Consider the following 16,150-nt stretch of genomic DNA (forward strand, 5'->3'; position numbering starts at 1 on the left):
GAGGAGCAGGAAAGCTGGCGTTTTCGGGCCCACACCCTTCAGAAATGGGGAATGGGAAGGGGATACTGAAATAAATAGGGAGAGACGGGGAAGCAGGTGGAGAGGAGACACAAATTAAAGAGGTGGGGATGGAGCAGGGAAAGGTGAGTGTAGGCAGGGAGGGGATAGGTCAGTCAAGGGAGGCTGAACAAGTCAAGGGGGTGGGATGAGGTTAGCAGGTAGGAAATGGGGGTGTGGCTTGATATGAGGGGAGGGGATAGGTGAGAGGAAGAACGGGTTAGTGAGGTGAGGAATGAGCTGGGCTGGTGTTGGACTGCGCTTGGGCCAGGGGAGGTTTTGAAGCTTGTGAAATCCACATTGACAGCATTGGGCTGCAGGGTTCCAAAGCAGAATATGAGTTGCTGATCCTACAACCTTTGGGTGGCATCGTTATCGTGTTGTAGGAGGCCCATGATGGACATGTTGCCGGTGGAATGGTACTGCAAGGTGCAGTTGTTTATTGCAAACTGAGTGTAAATATTCTGCAAAGCAGTCCCCAAGCCTCCGCTTGGTTTCCCTGATGTAGAGGAGGCCACAACAGGTACAGCAGAGGCAGTATACCACATTAGCACCTGCATTCCCCATGCACACGGCCTAAAAGCCCGATGCTTTTTCTTGTCCTGCAGGTGTGACCGGTTCCCCTCCACTGACCCCCATGTATGACTAACTGATCTCGTCCTCACCCTCAACAACTTCTCTTTCAACTCCTCCCAACTCCTACAGACAAAGGGAGTGGCCATGAGTACCTGCATGGGCCCAAGCTATGCCTGCTTCTGTCGGTTATGTGGAACAATTTCTCTTCCATACCTACACTAGCCCCGAATCCCACCTCTTCCTCCAGTTCATGGATGACTGTATCGGCACTCCCTGCGTTTTAAGTCTGGACCCTTCTTCAGAAATGAAATGAAATGAAATTACGCAGAGCAAATTCAAACCTGTCTGGACCCTTCTTCAGAAATGAAATGAAATGAAATTACGCAGAGCAAATTCAAACCAAGAGAAATGTTTGTTTCTTCTGGATTTCTTTCCCGGAGTGTGGGATCATAGCAGCTCGCACTGCTAACTTAGTTCTGTCCTTCCTGGTCACATCTTTGTCGGTGTCTAATCTCTTCAGTCTCTAATGATGGATATATTTGATCTCTGTTTAGTATTTCACTGTTATTTTCTTATACCTATTGGAACTGAATATTCCACTGCTGTCCACCCCCTAACTGTGTGCTGCTCTCTTACCAGATTAATTTTTGAATGGCATCTTTCAAAGTCACGCAATATTTTCCCAGAAAGAGAGTGCATTTTTCTTCCATTTCAGACCACCAAATTCTACAGCTTTTTTATTCTGTCGTTCATTTTTGCACTTCTGTAACATTTACTCTGTTTCTCCTGCCACAGATACCAGCGATGGTTGCCAAAGCCCTGTTACCTGTGGAGAAGGTCATGTTTAACTTTCCTGTGCTGCTGCAGTTCGTATGATGAAGGTGCTCCCACAATTGTGGTCATTTGAGAAGTTACAGATCATTCATCTAGCGATACTGAAGAGCTGATGGTGTATGTCCAAATCAACAAACTATATGTATTTTTATCTTGTTTATAATTTCACAAAAATATTATCAAGAAACTTTTGATGTAGGGCCTATTAGGTTAGGTGACCAGAAACATTACCAAATTCACAGGTTTTCATGACTATCTTAAAGAAGGAGAACAAACCTGAGAGGTTTATCATAGGAATTCCAGACCATGTTGCCTGCCAACTGTAGAAACAGCCTCCAGTAGTGAAGCAATGATTAAACACATTGACAGTTCATTTACTTTCAGACTCCAACAGAGTCTCAAAGGTTGTGTGGTGCAGGGAAACAGGGATAATCACGGCCAGGAATTAAATCACGGGTGAGAATTTTAAATTGTTGCTCATAAATAGGAGCCTTTGTGCGTCAGGGAGTATAGCAGTGATGAGTGAACAGGTTTTGGTACAAATGAACATGTGCGCAGCAGAATTTAATGTATTCTTGAGATTACAGGGGTGTTGAATGTAGGAGGTCAACTGGGAGTGAGTTTGCATAGGTAAGTCTGGAGGTAACGCAGAACTAGATGAGAGGTTCAGCAGATGAGCTGAAACTAAGGTGTCATTGTCACTGAAGTGGAACGAAATGGTTTTTGTGCAGGACTCTGCTGTTGCCTTCACCCCACTTCAGGAATTCACATGTTTGTGAATTTGTGGATGAAGTCTGTAATAAGATCAGGAACTGTGTGCCTGGCGTGACCCAAACTGGCTGTCACTGAGCAGGTTCCTGCTGAGTAAGTGCTTGATACCGCTGTTGTCAACACCTTCCATCACTTCTCCGATGATAGAGAGTAGATTGCTTGAGGCGAAATTGGTCGGGTTGGATTTGCTCTGTATTTTTGTGCTGAATAGACCTGGGCAGTTTTCCAAATTGTCAGTAGATGCCAGTGCTGTAGCAGTACTGAAACAGTTTGGCTTGGCAGGTAGCAAGCTGTACAGCACAAGTCATCGGTACTGTTGCCAGGGCCCACAATCTTTGCTGCACTATTCCTCCACTTATTAATATCATTTGAAATGAATCAAATTGGATGAAAACTCACATCTGTGATCTTGGGGACCTCTGGAGAAGGCTGAGATTTATCATCCAATTGGCACTTCTAGCTGAATGTTCCTGCAAATGCAGCAGTCTTGTCTTGTGCGTGGATAGGTTGGGCTCCTCTGTCAGGAAGGATGGGGATTTTTTTGGCATGCTTCCTCCAGTTTAATTGCCCATCACCATTCGCGACTGGGTGTGGCAAAACTACAGAGCTTAGATCTGATCTACTGGCTATGCGATGGCTCAGCTCTCACTCTTGCTGCTTATGCTATTTGGCATGCAGATAGTCCTGTTGGGAAGTTTAACCAGGTTGGCACCTTATTTTTAGGTATGCCTGATGCTGCTCTTGGCATGCCCTCCTATACTATCCGTTCAATCAGTGTGGTTCCCCTGGATCAATGGTAATGGTTGAGTGCGAAATATGCTGGCCCCTGAGGTTACAGATTGTGCTGGAAAGTTCTGCTGCTGTTGATGCCCCACAAAGCTTCATAGATGTTTGGTTTTGAGTTCCTATATCTGTTCCAAGTCTGCCCCATTTAGCCGATGTTAGTGCCACTCAACACAGTGGAGGGTATTGTCAAGTTTAAGCTGATTCTTTGTCACCACAGGACTGTGCGGTTGTCGCTGTTATCAATCCTGTCACGGACAGATGCATCTGCAGCTGGGAAATTCGTGACAATGAGATCTGCTATATTTTTCCCTTCTGTTGGTTGTGGCAGCACCTGCTTCAGTCCCAGCCAAGTAGTGTTTTTTTTTCCCTTTAGGACCCGACCAGGCTGATTGGTAATCCTGCTGTGAACTACTCCTGATGGTGGGCATTGAGTACACTTATTGCCATTTACACTCTGTGCTTACACCAATTGCTGTTCAACATGGAGTTTTTTATTAAAATTCTCTCTTGGGATGTGGAAGTCGCTGGCTGACCAGCATATATTGCCCATCCCGAATTTCCCTTAAGGCAGTTAAGAGTCAACCACATTGCTGTGGGTTTGCAGTTACCTGTCATGTAGATCAGGTAAGGATGGCAGATTTCCTTCCCGAAAGCACATAAGCGAACCCAAATAATCAGCAATGGTTTCATGGTCATTGTTCGACTATTAATTCCAGATCATTATTTAATTCAAATTCCACCATTTGCCATGGCAGGATTCGAACCCAGGTCCCCATAATGGTGTCTGTGTCTCTGGATTCATAATCTGGCGATAATACTGTTGCCAGTTTATCAACTGAGGGAGGATGGTCCATGGCATTCAGCAGGAGCCATGAGTCTTCCAGGCGTCAGAGCCAATGTCGTACTCCCAGGTCAATTACTGCGATCAGAATAGCACTGTGCTGCCATGTCTGTCCTGCTCCTGGGACAGGCCTTCACTGAGGACAGTGATGGTGGTGTGTGTCACTTGTCTATAAGGTAGATTCTAAGCATATGACACTGTTCCTTGCCTAGTCTTTGAGCCATCTCTCCAAATTTTGCCACTCGCCCCCGATATTAGTAAGGAGGAGTTTGTGGAGTCGATAGGGCTGATTCTGCAGTTGTCTTTCCTCGTGCCTTGGCAGATGCCAAGTGGTCCACCCAGCTTCATTCCTTTGTTGAGACTTTGCAGTGATTTGTAACTGAGTGGCTTGCTGAGTTTAGCAAATTTCTTTCCCTGAAGGACGTCAGGTTTTCTTTTTCTTTTTCTGCCATTAGCAATGGTTCCATGGCAACCAGTTGATTCTTAATTCCAGTTTTTTTTATTGAATTCAAATTCCACCATCTGCTGAGATAGGATTCAAACCCAGACTTCTGTTGTACATTTTAGTATTCTGGATAAAAGTTAATTCATCATGTTTGTTCATTCAGTGTGGAATATCTCTACCACAGGCATTTTTTTTTTGCAAACCATTGTCCATCATCCTGTCTCCTCCATCCTCCCCTCCAACAACAAGTGAGGGAGACACATAGAAACTCCATGTCACTCAGATTGAGACAATCCAAATCGGATGCCTCTGCTGCTTCCCTCTCTTCCACGAGCCCACCAAACCAAATTGCCTTGCACGTTGCTCCTTGTTTTAGTCCCAAACTTGCATCTTTCTCCAGTCTTGTGTGAAGCCTTATCAGAGCGCGTCTTAATCCTTTGCCCTATTCCTGCTGAACCTCAAACATTCTAAGTCTCTCTTATTTCTCCTCCTCCTTGCCTCTTCCCCCATGCCAGTTCAGATATTGTCCTTGTTCTGTCTGCTCCTCTTTTCTGGTTATGTCCATCTCATCCATTCTGTTTAAAACCAATATTTGACTTCACTGTCATTGGAAAATCCTACTCCATCTCTATTCTCTCTTTCCTGTCACTAAATCTTGGCCATTCTTTGCCATGTGTCAAAGACCTGCAGTTCTGGTCAGTGACATGAAGTCCCAAGGTGGAAATTCCTAGAAACCCAAATAGATTTCCCTCTGAAACGATGACTGACCCCCACAAGGGATAATGTGTAATAGGGACAATGCACAGTTATCTTCGGCCACGATGTGGGGATGTTGTGAATTTCTACCCGGACTGACAGTGATGGATTTTATGAATTTGTGTTACAGGATATTACAAGTGGACTTTCAGGTGGGAAACTCAATTATTGTAACACCAAACTCTGACAGAATTACTCAATTCATCAACATCTGGATATTTGCATTGTGCGTGAGTATTGTGTTTCTGCTCATTTCTCATTTGCCGTCTAATTTTTTTTCTCTTAAATCACCCCATTCTCTCAATAGATCGTCCCTAAAATTTTCAATACATGTCCTGTAATCTTTTTATGATCAGTCATGAGTGTACCTTTTATCATGCTAAAGTGTTTCTTTTGTAAACACCTCTATCAACGGTCCCCTCAAAATACTTTGTTATAAGGAGAGCAATCTCAGTTTCCCCAAACACCTGATTCCTCAATGACTGTTTGCTTTCTGTAAGGCACTCGTCTGGATTGTGTTGGAGCATTTTCCACTTCCCTGCATGAGTACAACCGCAACACTATTAGAAAAAGTGGACATCCTCCAGATGAAGCGCTCTGTCAGAGTTGTGTCCCATCTACCACATTCAACATTCCCCTCTACACCACCGAAGGAAAGTGGCATCACTGTGCCAAAGGTAAAGTCACCGTAGTCCTACCTGACCATAGGGCTGGTTTAACCTGAAGATTACCACACCCCAGGCGAGGGGAGAGGTTGAGAAGCAGAGTCCATCTATAATAGATGGATATTCTCAATATGTACCAGCAACTCCCAAGTCACATGAAAGAATAATGTAAAAAAAAAAGGCCCTAACCATGCAACTAAAAGCCCTCTTCCTACAAACCATTCTGTTAAATCTACTCTGCCCCCTATCAGGGACCCTCCCGTCCTTCACAGTGTGTGGGGGATCTTTGGTTTGCACAGACTCAGCTCGTCTCTGTTCCTGTCTGTGATGTCATCATTCTGTGACAATGGCACTGAGCCTCACTGTCTGTGAGGGTGGTAGGCACAGAGATCCTCATAGCGTTTAAGGCATATTTAGTTGCCCACTTGTGATGCCAACACATACAAGTCTATGGGCCAAGTGCTGGAAAATTAGATTAGAATAGTTACGTGGTGGTTTTTAACTGGCACAGGCTGGATGGGCCACAGAGCCCTTTTCTCTACTGTCGACTTCAGAGACACTTCACAGAGAAGATGCCAAACAATAGTTCAAGCATTTTTATTTCCCTCTCAGGAAAGGAGATGTTAGAATAGACGACTCCTAATTGGTTAATGTTTTTGGGAGACGAGTGAGGTATAGAGATGAAGCGGTTTACCAAGAAATTCTGGAGCTTGAAGCCCAGGAAATTGCAAGTGCTGCCATCAAGTGGAGGAATAAAAATGGGGCACCATCATTAGGACTGTATTAGAGGAAGGGACATATTGAGATTTGTGAGGCTGGAGGATATTAGTGACAGGAAGGGTTCTGAGACTGGAGAAGATTACAAATGTCGGGAAAAGTGAGGTTGGAGGAGGTTACAGAAATGGTGATGATTGAGAGGCTGGAGGAGACCTCAAACAAAAGGAGGTTTGTGAGGGTAAAGGCAATTACAGAGCTAAGGAAGTTTATACGGGCTGAAGGAATTTACAGAGATAGGAGGGTGTTGAGGCTGGAGGAGATTAGAGATAAGGAGGTTTGAGAGACTAGAGGAATCTACAGAGACCGTGAGAGATCTGAGCCTAGAGGGGGATTCCAACAATAGGCAGGTTGTGAGGCTGGAGAGAGATCCCAGTGACAGGAAAGGTGGTAAGGCTCGAGGGTGGAGCCTGCAATAGTGCAGGCTCAAGGGTCATTCTCATGATAGGGAGGGTAGTGAGGATTGAGATATGATTCCTGCGATAGGGAGTGTGGTGAGGCTCCAGGGTGGATTATCAAATAAGCGGCACAGTAGTGCACTTAGAGCACATGGAGTGCAGTAGTGAGAGAAAGTTGTTCACAGCCACTTTCTCCAAATCAAATAAAAATGGACAATCAATATTAGTCTGGGCAGCAAAGACCACATCCCATAAGGAAATTACAATTCTGATGGGTGATAACGGGAACTGCAGATGATGGAGGATCCGAGATAACAAAGTGTGGAGCTGAATGAACACAGGGCAAGCAGCAAATGCTGTGTTCATTCAGCTCCACACTTCGCTATCTATAATTATGATGGATTTCTGGTTTGGAGAGAGCTAACAGAAGCTCGGATGATTCTCCTTGGGGCTGATTAGCAATGATTTAGTTTAGTACTCGGTTTGTTTCCAGGATATTAGTTTGCAGAGAGAGAAAAATTATTAACATTGTGACAATGTTTGGTAACTGCAGAATACAACATTCAGATAATTGGCAAATAATGCAGGGTGAAAACTTGAAGGTTACTTGACTCAGCAAGTTCCCAGGATCTGGAACAGTCTGAATGGCAGTTGGATGCAGATTCAGTAGTTATTCCCAAAGATTTGGGATTTAACTTTTCAAGGCTTGATCAAGAGGGCCATGGACAAATGGCAGGAGAATTGGGTCAGATTTGCAGCACCTCTAGAATGAGAGTGAAGCCTTTGACAGGGTTCCAGAATTCCAGTAAAGTTAGACCACATGTGATTCAGGAAGAGCTTGCTAATTGGAAACAAAATTGGTTTAGTTATAGGAGAGAACGTGGTGCTGGAGGATTTGTCAGAGTGGAGTTGTGTGACCAGCGTGTTCCACAGCAATCGGTACGGGCCCACTTTTGTTTCTCATTTACACTAACAATTTGGATGAGAATTTAAGGGACAAGATTAGTAAGTTTGCAGATGATACTAGAATTGTTGGTATAGTGGTTAGTGAAGGTTATCTCAGATGATGGTGACATGTTAATCAATTGGGTCAATGGGTTGAGGAGTAGAAGATGAAGCTCAATTTGAATAAATGTGAAATATTGTATTTTGGTAAAATGAACAAAGGTAGGAATTACACAATTGATGGTTGCACCCAGGGTAGTGTTATGGAACAGAGAAATGCTGAGATTCACTGCATAATTCTTCGAAGTTTATGGAGACAGGCCAACAGGGTTGTTAGTAAATTGTTATGCATACTTTCCTTCATTGCTCAGACCTTTGAGTATAGGAGTTGGGATGTTATGTTGAGGTTGTACAGGACATTGAGGCTTCATTTGAGGTATTGTGTGCAGTTCTGGTTGCCCTGTTACAGGAAGGACATGATTATTATTAAACTGGAGACAGGTCAGAAAAGACTTGCTGGGATGTTGCCAGGAATGGAGGGCTTGATTATCAAAATAGACTGCCAAAGCTTGAACTTTTCTCACTGGAGCATAGGAGGTTACAGGGTGACCTTACAGATGCTCATAAAAAACATGAGGGGCACAGATTATGTTAATATTAAAGTGTTTTTTCCCCTAGGTTGGGTGATTAAGACAAGGGGACATGTAAGGTGAGAGGAGAAAGACATATTTAAAAACGACATGAGGGACAATTTTTCTTTTACAGTGTGGTTCATGTGTGAAACGAACTTTCAGAGGAGGTGGTGGATGTGGGTACAGTCGCATTGTTTAAAAGGCATTTGAATTAGGACATATAAGAAAGGTTTAGAGGAATATGTGCCAGATGCAGACAGATGGGATCAGTTTAAATATAAAAGTTGTATATTTAATATACATTTCTAAATTGGAGTAAGGCCAACTTTGACATTATTGGGCAAGAACTTCCAAACAATGATCGGGAGAGGTAATATGCAGGTAAAGGAATGCTTGGAAAGTGGAAGGCCTTCAAAAATAAAATAGGGAGAGTCCAGAGACAGTATGTTCCTGCTCATGTGAAGGGCAAGGCTGGTAAATGTAGGGGCTACTGGACGACTGAAGAAATTGAGGCTGTGTTCAAGAAAACGAAGGCAGCGCATGTCAGGTATTGACAGCAGGAACTGGGTCAATCCCTCGAAGTATAAGGGCAGTTGGAGTATACTCAAGGGAAATGAGGATGGCAACAAGGAGACAAGCTATCTTTAGCAAATAGGGTTAAGGGTAATCCCAAGAGATTCTGACACTTCATTTGGGACAAAAAAACAACGAGGGAGAAAACAGGGCCCTTTTAAAGATCAACACGGCTGTCTATGTGTGGAACTGCAGGCTGAGATAGTGAATGAGTATTTCACATTAGTATTTACTGCAGAGAAGGATATGGAAGCTAGAGAACTTGGAGACATAAATAATGAGTTGTGAGAAGTGTCCATATTACAGAGATCTAGGTGCTGGATGTCTTAAAATGCATAAAGGTGAATAGGTCCCTGGCACCTGATCAGGTGTTATCCACAAACCGAGAGAAGCTGGGGAAGAGAGATCCGGGTTTGATTCCAGCCTCGGGCGACTGTCTGTGTGGAGTTTGCACATTCTCCCTGTGTCTGCGTGGGTTTCCTCCGGGTTCTCGGGTTTCCTCCCACAGTCCAAAGATGTGCAGGTTAAGTTGATTGGTCATGCTAAATTGCCTGTAGTGTTTAGGGGTGTGTGGGTTATAGGTGTATGGGCCTGGGTGGGATGCTTCAAGGGACAGTGTAGACTTCTTGGGCCGAAGGGCCTGTTTCCACACTGTAGGGAATCTAATCTAATCTAATTGCTAGGCCCCTTGCTGAGATATCTGCATCACTGAGACACTGGTGAAGTGTCAGAAGATGGGGTGGCTAATCTGGTGCCATTCTTTAAGGAAAAGCCAGAGGACCATTGAGCCTGATGTCAGTGGTGGGTAAATTGCTGGAGAGGATTCTGAGGGACAGGATTTGCATGTGTTTAGAGAAGCAAAGACTGATTACAGATAATCAACGTGGCTTTGTGAGTGGGAAATCTTGAGTAACTACTTGATTGAGTTTTTTGAGGAAGTGACAAAGAATATTGAAGAAGACAAAGCAGTGGACATTGTCTATATGGGCTTCAGCAAGGCGTTCACCAAAACTCCACATGACGGACAGGTTAGCAAGATGAGATCAAGTGGAATCCAGGGAGAGTGAGCTATTTGAAACAAAATTGGCTTGAAGGTAGGAAGCAGGATCGTGGTGGGTGTGTTGTATTTTTTTCAGTCTGGAGGACTATTAACAGCAGTGTGCTGCAAGGATCTGTGCTGGTTTCACTGCTTTTTAACATTGATACAAATCATGTGGAATGCATATCGGAGGAATGGTTAGTAAGTGTGCAGATGACACAAATTGTTGGTGTAGTAAACAGCAAAGAAGGTTATCTCCAAGGACAATCGGATCTTAATCAGATGGGTCGAAGAGCCCAGGAGTGACAGAAATCAGTTTAGTTTGGATAAATGAGTGCTTTTGCATTATGGTAATGAAAATCAGGGCAGGGCTTAAACACTTATTGATGAGGCCCTGGGGACTTTTACGCAACAGCGACTCCTTGAGGTGCAGGTGCACAGTTCCTTGAAGGGGGATTGCAGGTACAGAAGGTAGTGAAGATGATATTTGCTATGCTTGCATTTATTGGTCAGTGCATTGAGTGTAGGAGTTGGGAGGTCAATGTTATAGGCTGAACAAGGCATTGATGATGCTGCTTTTGGAATACTGTGTTCAGTTCTGGTGTCCCTGCTATAGGAATGTTGCTGTTAAACTTAGCAGGGTGCAGAAAAGATTTACAAGGATGTTGGAAGTTTTGAGCTGCAGGGAGAGGCCGAATATGCTGGGGCTATTTTCCCTGGAGCATTGAAGGCTGAGAGGTTACCTTAGAGGTTAATAAAATTATGGTGGGCATGGAGTGAGTAGCCAAGGTTGTTTACCTGGGGTAGGGGAGACTAGAACTAAACACATTGGTTTAATCTGAGAGGGAAACTTTTTTAAGGGAAAGTGGGTGGTGCCTGTGTAGAATGACCTGCCAGAGGAACTGGTGGAAGCTGGTACAATTATGACATTTAAAAGGCATCTGGATGGGTATGTGAATAGGAAGGGTTTAGAGGAATATGGGTCAATTGCTTGCAAATGGGATTAGATTAATTTGGGACATATGGTCAGCATGGACAACTGGGATGAAAGGGATTGGTTTATGCTGTACAACTCTGACTAAGCATTTTTTTTGTTTTCATTTCAGATTTCCACAATTTTACTTCTGCACTGTTCTTAACCTTTTGATCCCTCTGAAAGACTGAGTTACAATGCCTGCCCTTCCTCCCTGGCTCTCCCACCTCTCTTTCAGCAGTTGTGTGCAAATACTGACTGGATCCCTTACCTGGAGGATATTTATTTGAATTTGTTCTAATGATGATCCAGCATATTTCCCAAGTGTCGCTCCATAAATGTCCAGAGGATTTCTCGATTTCACAATCTGTGGTTGTTCTTCTGGTTCCTCACTCACTGCACTTGCTTTCTGTTTGAAAGCTTAGTCTGCAATTGGAGAATTCAAACAGGTCCACATCCAGCTCTGACAGTCACTTTGTTTATCACAAACCAGTTACCTCAGGATTTTGAACATTGGAGGAAAAAGCAGCATTCACACTGGGGAGAAATGCACATGGTCTGTAAAGAGTCTGTGAAGATTCATCTGAAATGTCCGAACACCAGCGCAGTGACACTGGGGAGAGACTGGAAATGTGCAGATTGCAGGAACGAATTTTTTAATCCATCCCAGCTAGAAACTGACCACCAGAGTCACACTGGAGAGAAACCATTCACCTGCTCTGATTGTGGAATGGGATTCACTCAGTCCTCCAGCCTGCTTAAACACCAGTGAGTTCGCACTGTAGAGAAACCATTTACATGCTTGAAATGTGGGAAAACATTCACTCAGACATCTCAACCGCTGATGCACGAGCAAATTCACACTGGAGAGAGACCGTTGGCCTGTTCTGCGTGAGGGAAAGGCTTTGCTGACTCGAATTGCCCGCTGATCCACCAGCGACTTCACTCTGGGGAGTGACCATTCATCTGCTCCCAGTGTGGGAAGGGATTCACTTGCTCACCTAACCGACAGAGCGTTCACACTGGGGAGAAACCATTCACCTGCTCTAAATGTGAGAAAGCATTCACTTGGTCATCCTACCTGCTTGTGTTCCAGCAGGTTCACACTGGGGAGAACCCATTCATGAGCTCTGATTGGGGAAAGCATTCACTCAGTTATCCAAACTGTTAACACACCAGTGACTTCACAATGAAGCACAGTTGAATTATTTTGCTGTCACTCTCACTATCAAGTGAACCATGGTTTTGGGCTGTTTGTACTGATGTTACTGATCCCTGCTCAATTAAAGGTACAGGTATTGTGGATAAAATGTTAATATCAGTTGTGTATCTGTCAGGTAGAGTTTGGAAATAGTCACGTTATCACGACACATTGACTCATTCTCACTGACTAAAGACTAGCCGCCTGCACAGTATGTGAAAAGGGATTTCGTGGTTCATCGGGACTGGTTAACGAGCAGCAAATTTCTGAGTAACTGTTAAGTTGGTTTTTGATTCTGCTGTTAGCTATATCCAAACCATGCTTTTTGGGCTTGCTTCTGGAGATCATAGGATCCCTCCAGTCTGGAGGCAGACCATTTAGCCCATTGAGTTCACACTGAACTGACAAAGAGTGTCCTACCCAGACCCTGCCTGCGTGGGTTTCCTCCAGGTGCTCTAGTTTCTTCCCACAGTCCAAAAATGTGTCATTCTACCGAATTTGCAATGCTAAATTGCCCATAGTGTCTTGTGTGCAAAATGCAGGGTAGGGTGTGAGACTTGGGTGAGATGCTGTTTGGAGGGTTGGTAATGGACTGAATGGCCATCTTCCACAGTGTAGGGATTCTATGTTGATCTTAATGGCCCTTTATTTGTTGTGCCTGGGCAATATGTTTGCACACCTTCTACAATTATGGATTCTATTGCTCTCCACAGACATGTTTCAACTACTAATAGATATTCCTTTATTGGAAACAATCAAAGGAAAGTTTTTTTTTAAATCCAAACAAAAGATTGGGATGAGTCATATTCTATATCCCTGATAGCCGATTGCAAAAATGCAATGAGACCTGGTGACCTGTCCATGGGGAATGCAGTCTCTTCAGATCTTTACCAGGTGTCCATAGCAGTGACGGATCTCGTGATGAATACAAAAACCAAGACATTGTGTGATATCTAGTGTATATTTTCTATTTAGTCTGCTGTCCATTACTCCACATGTCAAGTTTGTTTTCGGAGACCCTCCGGACTTGCTGCAATCACAAGACACTGACCTGTTTAGAAAAACACACATCCTTTTATTACCAAGCAAGTACAAGCTTTGGAGAATTACTGTACTCAACCCGGCACAGAGTGCAGAGTCTCGCAAGTAATTCTCCCCGAGCAGCAGACAGTGCCCGCTTATTATACTTGACAAAAGACATGATACTTAAAATGATTTCACAATTTATAATGGCATGATGCATAAAACATTTACTACAACAGACAAAAATAGGATACCAAGCAATTATTACATCAAGAACATAAAAGACCAGCTTATATATCGATTGCGAGTGAAGTAGCTGCGAATGGCAGGAGGCGATTTTTGAGTTGTCCAGGACAGATTGTGATTTCAAGTTGCTAGTGTGTCTGGCTAGAACAAAGTCAGTGCCCTGGCCCCTTTGCCAGCGACAGAAGTTACATGCTTTAGAGGTTTCACACCCTTACAAATTTTCCCCACCTAACCCTATTTGAAACAACAGTTTGATTCTAATTTTAATTCAGTCAGGAAGCTTAAGACAGTGTCTGCATACCGATGTGTGAGAAGAAAAGGAGTTACAAAAGCTTTACACTGAATTCCTGGCTGGGCAGGAAGCTTCAGGGTAGTGTCTGCATACCTATGTGTAGGTAGATAAGAGCTTACTTCTGTAAATTAAAGTCTTTTATCTGCATTTGATTCCTATACAGAGACTTTAATTTATAGAAGTATATAAATCAATGGGATGTCATCACATTAACATCTCACACAGAGACTGAGATGCGGTCTGGTGACCGAGATTTGAATCACACCATTCCAGATGGTGGAATTTGAGTTTTTTTTAAATCTGGAATTAAGAATCTAATGATGACTGTGAATCTATTGTCAGTTAGAAAAACCCATCTGTTCACCTGTCCTTTAGGGAAGAAAACTTCCATTCTTATCCAGTGATATCAAGATTCCATGAATGATTTTTTTTTAACAAAAAAAAACTCCTGCAAATACATTTACCTCTGTCTTAATTTATTTAGCAACCGACAGTTCAAACTGGTTGATGGTCACTTTCACTTCTAATCAAGTTGTGGCCGTTTCCTGGTTGAAATAAAAAAAATGCATGAATGGAACCACAGTTGTTCTCATAGGAACAATACATGCTCTGACATGTTTGAAAAAAAACCTCATCTCACTTATGAGCCAGATATCAAAGCTGACCAGATCCTGATGCAGTGTACCATGAAAGTGAAATTCTTCACCATCTTATCTACTTGTGTTGCTATTTCAGGGAGCGATGGACTTGAACCTCCCAATCTCCTGAACACCTTTGAGAATTGCATCAAACTGACCCCCAGTGGCAGGAATGGACAGCATCAGCTTGGATTGATGCTCATAATTCAGGCTCAACAAATCTACTGGACCATTTTGGGAATGTAACTAGTGGTGAGTGTGGCCACCTCTCTGTACTGTAGTGATACAGATTCCCAGATCCCGATTGTCCCAAATGGCTGACTGACAGTGTCGAAGTCCCTGGGCTGATATCGAATGATTCCTTGGTCATGCTGTGTCAGGATATCCTGACTGAATACTATCTCCCTTGCCCTGACTGAGAACAGTTTCCCTGAGAATTTGAGACGTCCCCATTTGGTCGAAACACATGTGTTTGTTGCCACAGCTGCTGACCAGCCCTTGACTGACTGCTGGTGATAACAATGCTAAGCTGCCTGTCTTATGCCTGTGATAAACACCAGGCAAGACAGGAGCACTGTGAGACATTAAGTTCTAGTTGAAACTTCAAAGTGCAAAAATGTCAGGGAAGGGCAGGGATATTGCGGCATAACTTGTGTCAGGTGCTGAAAAGCTTGTAGAGTTCTTAGAGCAAGAATGTACTTTGTGGACAGGCAATTCTGCATCTTGATTTAGCATTTTTATTTAACTCTGGCTCATTTCGCTAGATTTGCAAATATATCTCGGTCTGGCTAATGTGAGAATTGGCTTTCGGAATAATGTGCCACTGACTGTCATTCACAGTTGTATCCCACATCAGTGAATTGGTAATCTGATTAAGCGCTCAGGGCTTGGCATGAGAAAAATAAAGCAGTCACATGCACACTTGTTTGATTAGTTGCTCTGCACTCAAATGAAAAACGTGTGTTGTATATGCCATCTCCTTTCCTAGCTCAGTGTTTCCAAAATCTCTAGATCAATACATCCCAAGTCATCATCAAAGTCAACACTAGTGAATACTTCGATAGCTTCATCTTTTTTTTCTGAAATGCTATTTGTAATGAGGTAGTGTTGGCAGGCGATTTGCTTTTACTTCTGATGCCATGTGTGGATATTTGGGGATGGTGTTGGTGGGAAGGTGTGGCATTACCAGGGATGAGGCACTAACATCAGAGCAAGTGTTGAACATGCAGAAAAGGACAGATTAACAGTTACCTTGGAACAAGCATATTTGGAGAAAGTTGGGTGAGAGTACTGAGAGAAAGCACTTTGGCGGCATGGTGGCTCAGTGGTTAGCACTGCTGCCTCACAACGCCAGGACCTGTGTTCGATTCTCGCAGACTGCCTGTGTGGAGTTTGCACATTCTCCCTGTGTCTGTGTGGGTTTTGTCAGGGTGCTGACACAATCCAAAGAGGTGCAGGTTAGCTGATTGGCCATGTTAAATTGCCTGTAATGTTTAGGGAGGGGTAGATTAGGTGGGTTGTAGGTCTGGCTAGGATGCTCTGAGGTTTAGTGTGGACTTGTGGGGCTGAAGGGCCTGTTGAGCAGATGCTGGAGAATCCGAGATAACAAGGTGTAGAGCTGGATGAACACGGCAGGAAGGCTGACATCTCATGCCTGGATACTTCCTCAAGTTTTGATGAGACTG

The sequence above is a fragment of the Stegostoma tigrinum genome, chromosome 11, assembly GCF_030684315.1.
Source record: "Stegostoma tigrinum isolate sSteTig4 chromosome 11, sSteTig4.hap1, whole genome shotgun sequence".
Taxonomy (NCBI): Eukaryota; Metazoa; Chordata; class Chondrichthyes; order Orectolobiformes; family Stegostomatidae; genus Stegostoma; species Stegostoma tigrinum.